Below are 12,283 nucleotides of genomic sequence, written 5' to 3'. Positions count from 1 at the left end.
CAGGTAGGAAGAGTCGCTCGGAGCAATAATTATGAAGTACAAAGCCCTTGCCATTAAATTATGTTAAAGCGGTGATCTAATCTGAGCTGCCCTTTGCCGTGCCTTCCCCCCTTTACAGAATTAGTTCGCTCAGCCGCTCTATCCCTCGCTCCCAGCCCAGGCTAATCGGAGTGCTGGCACCGGGGAGCCGGCCCCGGGTTCAGTGCTCCAGGCTCTCCAATGCGGTCTCCGCCGGTGCAGGGGCACAGCTCCTCCTGCTCCGTGCCCGGGAGCTGGGGCGAGCGGCTGAATCCTCCTCCCTGCGTGCATCCTCGGCCCCGCCGAGCCCCCGGTGCCGCCGCCCGCCCGCGGGGCCGCGGGAGGGGAGGCGGGCGGCGATCGGGCCCCGCGCCCGGCCGGGCGGAGGGCGGCGGCTCGGCTGCCGCTCCGGCGCTAATTGCTTCCCGTAACAATATTAATAACAACGACAGAAAACGCACGTCGCTGCCTTCTTTTTATATAGGAACTGACAGCCTGCGAGACGCAGCCTCTTCTTCCTCATGTCACTTAAGTGAATGGAAAACATTTGGGGGGGAAGGGTGTTGCCTTTATTATACCCATGTTTCAAAAAAGCAGACGAACATTATTGGTTTTTTGGGGTGGGGGTGAGGAAGGATTTTTAAAAGTCCGAGCCCTTGCTTGAAAAGTTTCGGCACAGAGCGGAATTTTATAGAGAGTTATAAACTCTGGGTAAAGGGGGATGTTATAAATGGAAGTGCTGACACAACCTTAACTATGGCGTGTAAACGGCTATGCTATAATATCCATTAAGCAGAAAGAAAAATAAGATGGCTGATCAATAATTTATACAAAGAGTACCAACTGCAGACATAATAACTGTAATGTTTGCAAAGCAATCTCTCGCTCTCCAGGCTTAACAGTAAACTAGCGGGGCTGTTAATTTCCAACTCCTACAGGTAAGAGTACAAACAAATTACTTAAACTTGTATTTTGCTCGATATTTTTGCATGCCTCGGTAGGATAAAATACAATTTAATTACGATGCAACTTGGGCTGATTGAGGAGCCTCCCCCTCCCTCCCCCTTTCCTCCTGCTCGCCCGCCTGCTCCTCCGAGGGGACCTTCCTGGGCAAAGCTCCGCCCGACAGAGAGGAACAGGTCGCTTGGACGGGCGTTGTAAACGGGTGGACTCTTGGGTCACTGTAGTTCGACTTTTGGGTCACTGTAGTTCTTCGGAGAGTTATTCACACACGGAAACAAAACGAAGCCATTTAACTTCAAAAGAAAGTTACAAGGTTTTTCAGTGCCACGAGCTGAAACACAATACCCCCACCGGCCCGATAAGCATCAGCTGTCAGAGGACAATGCACTGGCTTTCCATGCATCAGGCTACCGGGAAAAAAAAAATCTGCTTTAGGGAAAACCGCTGCTTCTTCCACTGTCGTAAACGAGAGTAGGCAAGCGACTGATCTCTTCATTGGCGTTGGGAGCGTTATCTCCCATTTCTGTCTACTGTATTTATGTAGCAAAACAGAGGAACAAAGTCAGAAAGTTGCTAAGTAGAGTCCTGTAACGTGCCCAGGTTTTTTTTTTTTTTTTGCATGTCTCTTGCAATAGTACCAAAGACATCACTTCTTTGTGAAATAACAAGAGATAAATGTGTCAATGGAGGACTTTTTTTTTTTTTTTTTGTAATTCTCTCCCCCATGCCAGCCTAGACAAAAAAAAAAAAAAGTTATGTTGCCAGCCGCTGAAAAATATTCAGTCCCATATTTAACTCGGCGTGCACAGCTCTGCGACAGCTTTCAGCTGTCCTTCTTTGGGACGTCACGGATGTTTTGTGTAGTTAAAACAGAAAAGTAAAGCAAAAGACACCTTATTTCTGAGCCCTGAGCTGTGATGTAGGGAGGCTGCTCTGCGGGGTAAGGGAGGCTGTAATTGCCTGTATTGCTCGTGCTTGCTTGCCAGTGACCTCTCCCGGTTCAGCTTCAATAAAGTAAAATAGCACAAATGACAACTGTCTGTACACTCCGCACGCAGATTAGTCCTGTATATGGTAGCAATAGCTGCCCCGCCCCGGCTGCCCCAGCCCGGCTGGGTGCAGTGTGGAATATCGCGGTGTAGACCATCGCGGTGTGGAATACCGGAGTGTGGAATACCGCGGTGCGGACCATCGCCGCTCCGGGGAGCGGAGCAGAAGGCGCAGCGCCCACTAGTGCCCGCGAGCGGGGGGCAGTGCTCCCTCCGCGCCCCGCGGGGAGACGTCCGCCGGGACACGGCAGCGTGCGCGGAACTGCGCGATGTGGTACGGACAAAAGAAGGTTTAAGCCCATCTGTGACTAAGCGAGGGTTTGTTTCTTCATTGTCTAAGCTCAGAAAAAGCAGAGATGGAAAAGTTGTCTTTCCCCCGCTGCTCCCCGTCTGTCTGAGGAGGTGTGTGAATGGGGCGAGTGTTCCATACTTCTTCACACTCATAGTGAGGGGAATTGGAAGGGCTGCCTGGCTGTAAAGCCTTGATGGGAAACATGAACTACACCAGACACATTTCTGAGCTTTGGATACCCCACCCCGACACTTGAAAACTGCAGATTCGTGATATATTTCCATTAGGCTCTGTTCTTTTTTCAAGTGTTTTGGGGGACTTATTTATTTGTTTATAAGCATGAGAGATTGTTACTGGGCAGCATGGAGATTTGCTTGGAGATTGTCTGATGTCCTTCATGTAGAGTTGAACTTTGCAAGGAAGGCAACAAAACCCCCTCTAGATAGAAGATACCAAGTGGATAAGCTCAAAATAAACTTTCACAATGGCAGTGAATGTCTCTTGCATTTACTTCTTGTTTGTTGTGGATTGGACTACTGGTTAATGTTCCAGTCAGATCCAAGCACTTAAAATGGTGTCCAGCATAGTATAATTTCCTGTGGAGGGTTCCCAAAGCTGTAAAAGGCAGCTTTGGATTATATCACACACACTGGAGCACTAAGTAGCTATGATGAACTGGACCTGTCTTCTTCTAACTCTGTCTTTAAAAGCTTTCAGTAAACCGTTGGTTCATATTGTATAAATGTCTTAAGATACTGAGACCTTGCTTAGCAGACAAGGAAAACTCCAAATTTGTTCTCAAACACCTTGGGCTCAACATCTAAAATCATCTTCTCGATAATGAAAGACAGTCCAGGATTAACATTTATCCTTTCTCTACCTCTATTTGACACTCACACCTTTCCCTTATTTGTGGTGTGCGTTCTTCATCAATAGTAAGAACCAAAATGTACACCGAAATAGTTCCCTTAGCCAAAAATTTGTTACACCAGCCCATTAATATGGAAGGCACTAAATACCAAACTAGTTGAAAATAATTTGCAGCAATTCCTGATTTTCTCTATTTTCTCATTCCCCTCCCCCCCCCCAAAAAAATCCACTTATTTTAAAACAGGATAACACTTGGAATGGATATAAAACATTTTATAAAGTTCCTGTGTACTTATGGTAAGTTAAAGGGGGTTGTAGAATCAAAATAAGTTTCCTTGTAATATACACAAATTGATTGTGGATAATGGCAAAAGATTTTCATTAAGACTGTTTGAATTCACTGTTGTCTGATCCTCTTCAGGGCTCAGTGATTCACTGCAACTGAAATTTATTAATATGAATACTTGGTTTTAAGTTTATGTATATAAGTCTTTATACAAAGTAAATTTTTTGGGATATTTATCCAATAGAGATAGTTATAAAGTTAGCAGTTCCTGAATACATTCATAGCTTTAGGTGCAGCTGTAGTTCTATAGGCAGAGATTTAACATTGGAAAGCAAGAAGACAAGTCACAAAAGAGTAAAAAAAAGAAAATCACGTTTTATCCTTATACTTTGGAAAGGAAAGGAAATTTTTACGGAAAAGCAGTGAATTCATTCCAGTAAGAAAAAAATTTAGAAAATCATAAACATCTAAAAGGAGGTGAATCACAATAATTAAATTTTATCCACACAAAATAATTTTTAGTCAAAAGTATATACTAGCAAGTAGGTTTTATTAAAATTTGTTCTTCTAAACATGTGAGTATATACTTAAGATGTAAATTTCAAAACAAGAAAAATGAGCTACCACCATCTAAATTGCTTTAATCTAGCCGGTTAGAAAGAGTTTTAATTGTTGTGCTTTTGCTTAATTACACCCTTCTATCTGATGATCAGTCTCAGGTAGTTGAGAATTATTCTGTTTTCACACGTGAAGAGGAAAAGGGCAACTTAGATCCACAACAAAACTCAGGTTCCACACTCATACTGCCAACTGTCTCATGACTTAGTAGGTGCCAAAATCCCTTAGTAAGCTCACGTTGACACAATTCACCAAGTGCGTAGGTTTCCGTTGTCAGCCATACTGATGGAGGCACAAATCTCACAGCTGCTGGGGGTTTTCTGAAGAGAGAATCCATGCCTAAACACGAGCAGTCCTGGCTTGGGTTCACTACATTTGCACAAGTGGACCTTCAAGGAAGGTTAAGCTGAAATGAGGCTGTGTGCTTCTGCGTCCATATTTGCATTCTGTGGTACAGCTAATAACCAGTTGGGCAGGTCATTTCCAGGGTGGGAAACCAGTTTTCACACATCCAGCTTCTATTGTTCCCACAGGACAAGAGAACTTGAGCCAGGTTTCCTACATGGCAGCAATGAATGTGAGCAGTCAAATATGAGGTCTGTAATAATTAAGGTTTCACTGGTTCTTCCTTGGAAAATTTAGGCCAGTTGACAAATACACTACTACCAGGAGGAAGACTTTCTTACTTATCAAGGAAAATGTGTCATGTTACTGAGAAAGGATTTTAAGGGCTGAATTCAACCACATTTGCTCTGGGGCTGTACAGTGTCTTCACTGTCAACATCATGGAGTACCCCTTGCTGAAAATGAAGGCCTTTTGTTCTCTGCTGGTAAAGTTGTCCTCTTTTGAAAGTGGGACCCCTAAGTAGTTTAGATACTTCTAAAATGTTCTTCTGTGGCTTTTACTTTCTGTTGTAATCTGTGCTATCTACAGCCATATTCAAAACAAACATTTTCTTAACAGCTCTTAAGTTTTATTTTTTCCTATCAAGCTGAAACAATTACAAGGAAAATAATGCATATAGAAGTATCTATAATTGAGAAAGTGTTTTCTTGAGTGTTTTGTTTCCTACTGATATAAACTTAGAATTCAGCATACAGTCTACAAGTAAGAGTTGATAGCCAAATACTTTTAAATACTGTGATATGTAATGGCTGCAGTAAGCACAGTTTTGGAAGCTAGGTTTATGCTAGCAAATTAAACTTGTCTGGGAATGTTCCTATGCAATAAAGCCAACTAGCACATATGCCTCTTTGTAAATTTCTGCTGTTCCAAACAGTGTAGTAGTAGTAGCCTTCCAGCTGGGAAGGGTCTAGGATGTGCAGCCTCCCTCTCCTGCAAACTGCATCCAGGAATTGGGGTTTAGGATGCTTGAAGTGTACTGAGGGCAGTTCAAACAGTTTTACAGTGTAGACCATCATGTTCTATGAAACATTCCTGGCACTAGTGCAAATGTAGCTTGAACTGTTTTATATCACAGTAACTGTCTTAAAACATATATTCACATTGGACATTTTTATAGGTACAACTCTTGATCTTGCAATCTTTACATGGGCAACATTCTTATTGACTTCTAGAAAGGAAATCTTAAAAAAAAATCCTTCATTAGTTAGGAATCCAGCTTTGGCTTATAATTAGAGAAGAAAAAGGAAGTAAAATTATAACACAGGAGGAGCTTGCTAAAGTGCTCCCTGAAACACTTTTCCAATGGCATTAAAGTATTACGCACGAATACGAGTCCTGCTTAATTAATTTAGCAGCCTAGACTAGAGATTCAGGTTTTTGTGTTCCCATGCTTTTGTGCTGGGTATTTGAAGCTGAAAATGTAAACATGAATGCATTTTCTATAAGAGCTTCCAGAAAAATGTTAGGGAAGGCAGGGCACATTCCTTGCTGGGTTTTGTGTTAGATTCTTTACACTCAATGTCAGTCCCAGAAACCAGCCTGGGAAGTTAGAGTCTTCTTGGAACAGGTTGCCTCCTGTTAAATTTATAAGGCCATTTGTAACTTTTATTGATAAGAACACCGTAAAAAAGCATTATGCAAAGTGACCAATGCATTTATTCGTGTGTTTTCCTCCCAGTTAATATGATCTAACACAGCACTGGCCTGTTTGGGAGTCACATAAATGGAATGTCTTATGCTTCTTTTTACAGCTGTAGCTTGTTTTGAATAGTCAGACATATATAGAATGACAGAGGAAAGATCATTCTTTAGAATTTTCACTTTGCCGTTTGCAAATCAATGGTGTTTGCATCTGTCTTAACACATTTGTGAAGTAGCCTGTAAAGGAAGACAGTGTTACAGATTGAACTGGAAAACAGTCTTGAGAAGAAAAGTATTGCTAGTTTTATTCAGAACCAGTAGATACTAAGAATGATATACTTGACACATCATAAATAATAGCACACCAAAAAATCAGGAAGAAAATTACTTTTTGACTCAGTCTTGCAGTCAATTGTTATTTCTCCCAAATAAAAAATTCAGGGTCAGTTTTGATAATCTAACCCTCCAAAGAAGAATAAAATCTTATTTTCTTCCACTTGAACAGCTTTCAGATAGCAATTACTAATTGGAGGTCTGTTGGAAAGATTTATTTGGGAAATGGCTGACTTTCTTTCTTCAGCTTGTTTTCCCACAGACAATGTTTTTAGTACTCATCTCAGGAACATTTTTTAATGACAAATCCCTTAATTACTGATGGAAAGAGAAAGCCCCTAAATTTATGCTCTTTAATTTGTCTCAGCACTCATTGACCTCTCATGTAAATTCTAGCAATCTTCAGTTCATCGCCTCGCTTCTTGGGAGAGACTATAATAATGCAGAAAGAAACATTATTTTTTGCTGCTGCGTAACAGTAAAAAACTTGGTTAATTAAAAAGCCTAGGCAAGCAAGGTCCTTGTGTCTGTGAGAAGTCTGAGCTCGCTTTAAGGCTCAGTAATTTCTCTGATAACCAGAGATTATCTTTTTTTGCCGAAGCAATTCCAATAAGACAAAGGTGCCCTCTGTAGGGGACAGGCTGTAAATGATGATGGGGAGCTGGAGTTTAATATTTGCAGAATGTGACAGAAAATAGTAACTTCCTAGCAGTCTGGCTCTCTGAGAGGCACTACAGCTTAAATATTATGTACAAATGGAACAGTGCAAAAAAATAACAAAACCCCCACACTTTAAAATAAAGCAGAAAACAATACTCTCCACTGCACATAACAACTAACCGGTTTGCAGTAAGCTTCCCCAAAGCCAAAAGTGTAGCACAGTGAAAACTGCACTGCAAGAACCTCCTGAATAAAAGAAAATACAAATTTCAGTCAAAAGAACTTTATAGAAATAATAGAATTCCAAAAGCAACGTGCTTGAAAGGTCTCTATAGGATGTACTAAAAAGTTTACCACAAAGCAGATTCATTAACCATCCCAGGCGACTCACATATTGCTTGCTAAGGAATTGCCTTTGTTAGCATGCCCACAGACACACATTAACTGGTGTGCAGAATCTCTAGTGGCTATTTGCAATTATTTTGGGAATTCTTCCCTCAATTTATAATGGCAGCTAATGCCAGCCCAGAGAGAGGTAGGGAATTCAACACTAGATGTAGTTCATTGCTCATTATTAATTTTTTTTAGGCCTCATTTTTATAATCCATGAGGATGACCCGCAGTTCTTGTTATCTTGATTTTCTCTGTCTCCTTTTCTTTTTACATTATTTTTAATTTATATATACCCATATTGCTGGAGTAACCATTGCATTGCATTTAGTACCCTTCACTACTGTGTAATGAACTGCAGCATGGAGTGGGCAAACCCCTCAGAAATATGATTTATCCTCCAAATGACTTTATTGGAGAGTCAAAGAAGCAGAATGTAGTTCTAGTAGTTAGTGTGCATTATATGTTGGTTACTACAAAGTGCTTGACTAAACCATAGTTTAGAAAGCAAATATCAGTGTTTTAAATGTGCAGTCTATTTCACTATAGACTCTAAATGTACAGCCTACTTCTAAACATGACTGGAAAAAAAAGGGTAAGCTTGAGTCACCTGTAGAAAAGTTAAGGATAATAAATTTTAAAAGCTGTGGATTGGCAAAGGTGTTTGAGATTTTTTTTCTGGTCTAGATCATCAGTAAGGGTCCATTTTCCTAGTTCACAACATTAAGCCTGACTGCATTTCAGAAGCAGGATTGAAGGAAAGGGAGAATGTAAACCTATGACATTGCCTTTCCTAATCACAGGTTCTGGTCAAAGAGAGCTTGTTCCTTTCTTTGCCCACTGTAGGAAATGCTTGTATGAGAGATGTATCTCATATTTGAACCATGCAAACATCAGATTAATGCTGTCTTTTGTTTTAACTGTTATCTAAATCAGTAAACTCTTTTCCTTCAATCCGTCAAATAGCATTGAACCTCCGAGTCTCATATAAGAGAAGTAATTTCAGTATGCTACTTTTTGATCTTCAGGGCATGCCTCCAAGTCTATTTACATAAATAAATGTACAGGGAATGACTGAGATTATGGAGCTTTGTGGGCTTTTGATGTGCCCTCTTCACATCCTGTTGCTTACACTGTGAATCAGATCTGACACTTAGCAGGGTATTCACTTTACCTTCTCTCACAGCCAAAATTAATGCAACCTGGAGGACAAAAGTGGGGATCCTAACTCAATGGGGAATGCTTGTAGATGCTGCCATTCTATGTGAATGTCCTTCACAGGTCAAATTACATTCTTTTCCCTGACATAAAGAACATTTATGCTGTAAAATCCCTGGAGTAAACACTGCCTTACTTTGCTTAATTGTTGCATCTTTAATGGAAGTCCATGGTTATATTTGAATACCTGTTCTGAAGTCTGAAAGCTACCTCAGGGTAGGTCTCCTAAAAGTCTTTCTTGGCACTATCCAACTCTTTAACTAAACATAGGACAAACATCCAAGAGTGTATTTCCCTTTAACTAGACACCTTGCCTGCATTTAAACATGCAAGTTGGAACCTTCTATTTATTTTATTGAACCTTCCTGATCCTTTTTAAAGACTGTATTTGCAGTTGCAAAGGTATTGTTGTATCTTTTGGAAGATATGTAACAGATATGAAAGGCAATGCTTTTCAAGAATTGTGTTCTTGGGAGTTTTTTTCCCATAAGTTTTCTTCTTTTAGTTTTTTCTTTACTACTAGAGGCTGCCAGTTATCCTATAGCAGCTGCTTCCAAACAGAACCTATCTTTAGATGGTTTGTGTGTCAGAGAATAGAGCCTGGTCTTCTTATACAGTCAGTGAAGAGAGGTATGCACATTCAGTGCCGAGATTTGGAACACCTAAACTATAACCTCTAAGCTGGTACTGTGAAGAATGTCCTAGGTGATCTGAGACAGGCCTCTATCACAAGTGGACTGTAAATATGTCAAGTTCTTCTTTCACTTAAGGTACCCAATTAATTTTAATATTTAATTGTTCTTTCTTAATTTCATCACTCACCATTTCCTTTGTATGCACTTTTGCTCTTTATTGTGCCATATTTTACTTGTGATCAAGGTAACATTTTTAATGCTTTCTCAATGACCAATTTTTTTCCTGTTTTTAAACAGTCATAATCAGCTTTGACTTAGAAAAAATTGTGGTAAGTCTAAGCACACAATTTCTTATTTTCTTATGTCTTCTTCCTCTTCTTTTTTTCTCCCTTTCTTTTTTTTTCTTGCTTCTCATTAGCCAAATTCATCTTATTACCTATTCCTGGAATTGTTTTGACTCTTTCTTAAGGTAATACAAACTGTAAAAGTTCTATGAAAAAAAACTGTTGTATGTAAAAAAAATTGTAAAAATTGTGTAAAGTCTGAAGCATCTGGGTTTTTAAAAAATCTTTCATTTGTATAGTTTTATTAATTTTACTCAAATGTCCACAACTTTGATACCTCTACCTCCAGTACTTTTCCTGAATGGCTGCCAACTGTCTTTGGGCTCTGTTGTCTGGCATTATATTCCTTGGCCCCAGTCCTGAAAAATTTATACACTAGAGTAGTTCTATGCATGAGAGCAGGCCCACTGACTGTTGATGCATAACATTATTCTGGAGTGCATCCATTTCCAGGGCTTGGATAATTGGTTTGATTTTACTGGTCAGTCATTGCAAACTATTTGTAATGGAATTTTACTCAACTCTAGAATTTTTTTCTCTATGCTCTCTGTAAGTTGCCACAAGTTTTGTACACTCACGTGACTTGGACATTGATTAGATCTTAATTATTAAATCCACTCTTTATTTCCTATTCATGATGATGATGCCCACAAACATATTAGAGTCTACTTGAACGGAATATATAACAATTTTTTACATATACACAGAGTTGGGTTTTAAATTTTTTTTTTTTTTTGCTGCAGTTGAGTAAATAAACAGTAGTTGATTCTCATAGCTCGCTCCCATCCCATAACCCATTCACATGATAAAAAATGAGCTATCAGGTCAAACCTCAGAAACTTTTATTGCAACATCCATAACTAACCATATAAATGTGTCTGTGATATATTTATTAATTTAAAAGAATTTCAACCTTTTTTTAATTTACTACATGCTTCTAATGCCTTCTGGTTGCATCACTACTGGAATGCCTTCTTTCTGGAATAGCAACAGAAGATCACGAGTATGTAGGGCAACAAGTGTTACAGAGAAATTACTGTACAATTATTTCTCTGTCTCTACGTCCATCTTTTTATTACTGAAGTTCCTACTAGTAGCCAAACCAGTTTCTTGATCCTTTTTCTAATTTAAACAAAACACATCAAAGTGTATCAGGGCTTGAATCCCTAGCTTCTGCGAATATCCAAGCTCCTCCTGAGTAAACCAACCAAGGTCACTTTTTGCCAGCTAAGAATATGGTCAAATAGGTATGAAAGCCAGGTTACTGTTCCCTGTCTGATGTTCAATATTGATTTAAACTTCTTTTCCTTTTGCATTTGTTAAACGCCTTACGTCCACTTTGCATCCATAGTAGAATGTGCCTTCTTAAACTGTAACCATCTTTAAACCTGAATACTCTTTTGGTCCTCTGTTTTCACTCTTTGAAGGATGTCCTGTCAATCTCATCCTTATGCAGATATCAATAATATACATTATTCCCTTTGGAATCTTTCCCCAGTGTTGTCCACTTCCTCACAAAAGTTCTATAGTTTGAGAGACTTATCCAGACAAAATTGGAACAAAACTGTGTGCGGTGAAGTCTACTTAGTGTAAGCTTTTTTGAGCAGTTTGAGCTACCTCTAAGGTTTCTATCAATATAGTTTTTCTTAGATATTTAAGACTTGTACATATTACAGCAATCTGCTGATCTCACATATATATATATGAGCTGCCCCCTGTGGAACCTTAAAAAAAAGATTTTTTTCCCTCCAATTTACATTCAGCTTCAGTTGCAGTGTCACAGAGTGACTAAACTTTGGTGCCTTGTTTTTAAGTATCTGGGTAGCTTTAATAATTTCCATGCTGAATAGGAGGAGCCTTCAAGCAATATAATGCCAGAATTGTTTCAGATTCACAAGTGTATTGTTTCACAGAATTCTTAGCCCTCTATTTTGAGTTGTAGACACCAACCTTTTGTAGTGGTATTGAGCACACACAGATATCATGGAAGTCGAAGTGGTGAATATTTAGTAATAGAAAATAGTAATTAGATTTGAGCTTACATAGGTGTGGTCTTGGACTATTGATTTATTAGATACAAAAAATGGATCTGAACAGGTCCTTATCTACCTTTTTTAATGCATTTATCAAAAAGCAACAGAAATTCTATAGTTACTGAACTTTTATTTTGTAATGCAATTACATATTTGTGTTACATCATTTAAATACTCCTGTCAGGATTTGAGTTTGAAGTTATAAGAATTAAATAGAACTATATTTTTGTTGCTCTCTTGAGAGGAAGAAAAGTCTTCTTCTTATGATGAGATGTGTTTGCTGACTGGGTCGGGGCTTTCATATTTCTGGTCCTTCCACTCATATTTCTAGAGTCAGAATAATCCAGTATTTTATTTAATCAGAATTACCTAATTCATTGGGGTTTTCCCTTTCTCTGATGTTTTTTCCTACCAGGATATAACCTTTTGTCATAAGAATTAAAAGAAAATTTGTTTTAGTTTAGCTGGTTTTTGGGGTTTTTGGCTAAAGCTCTTTTTTACTAGATTTTTGGGGGCTGGGATTTTTT

Source organism: Passer domesticus, chromosome 2 (assembly GCF_036417665.1).
Source record: "Passer domesticus isolate bPasDom1 chromosome 2, bPasDom1.hap1, whole genome shotgun sequence".
Taxonomy (NCBI): Eukaryota; Metazoa; Chordata; class Aves; order Passeriformes; family Passeridae; genus Passer; species Passer domesticus.
This window is presented reverse-complemented; position numbering follows the sequence as displayed.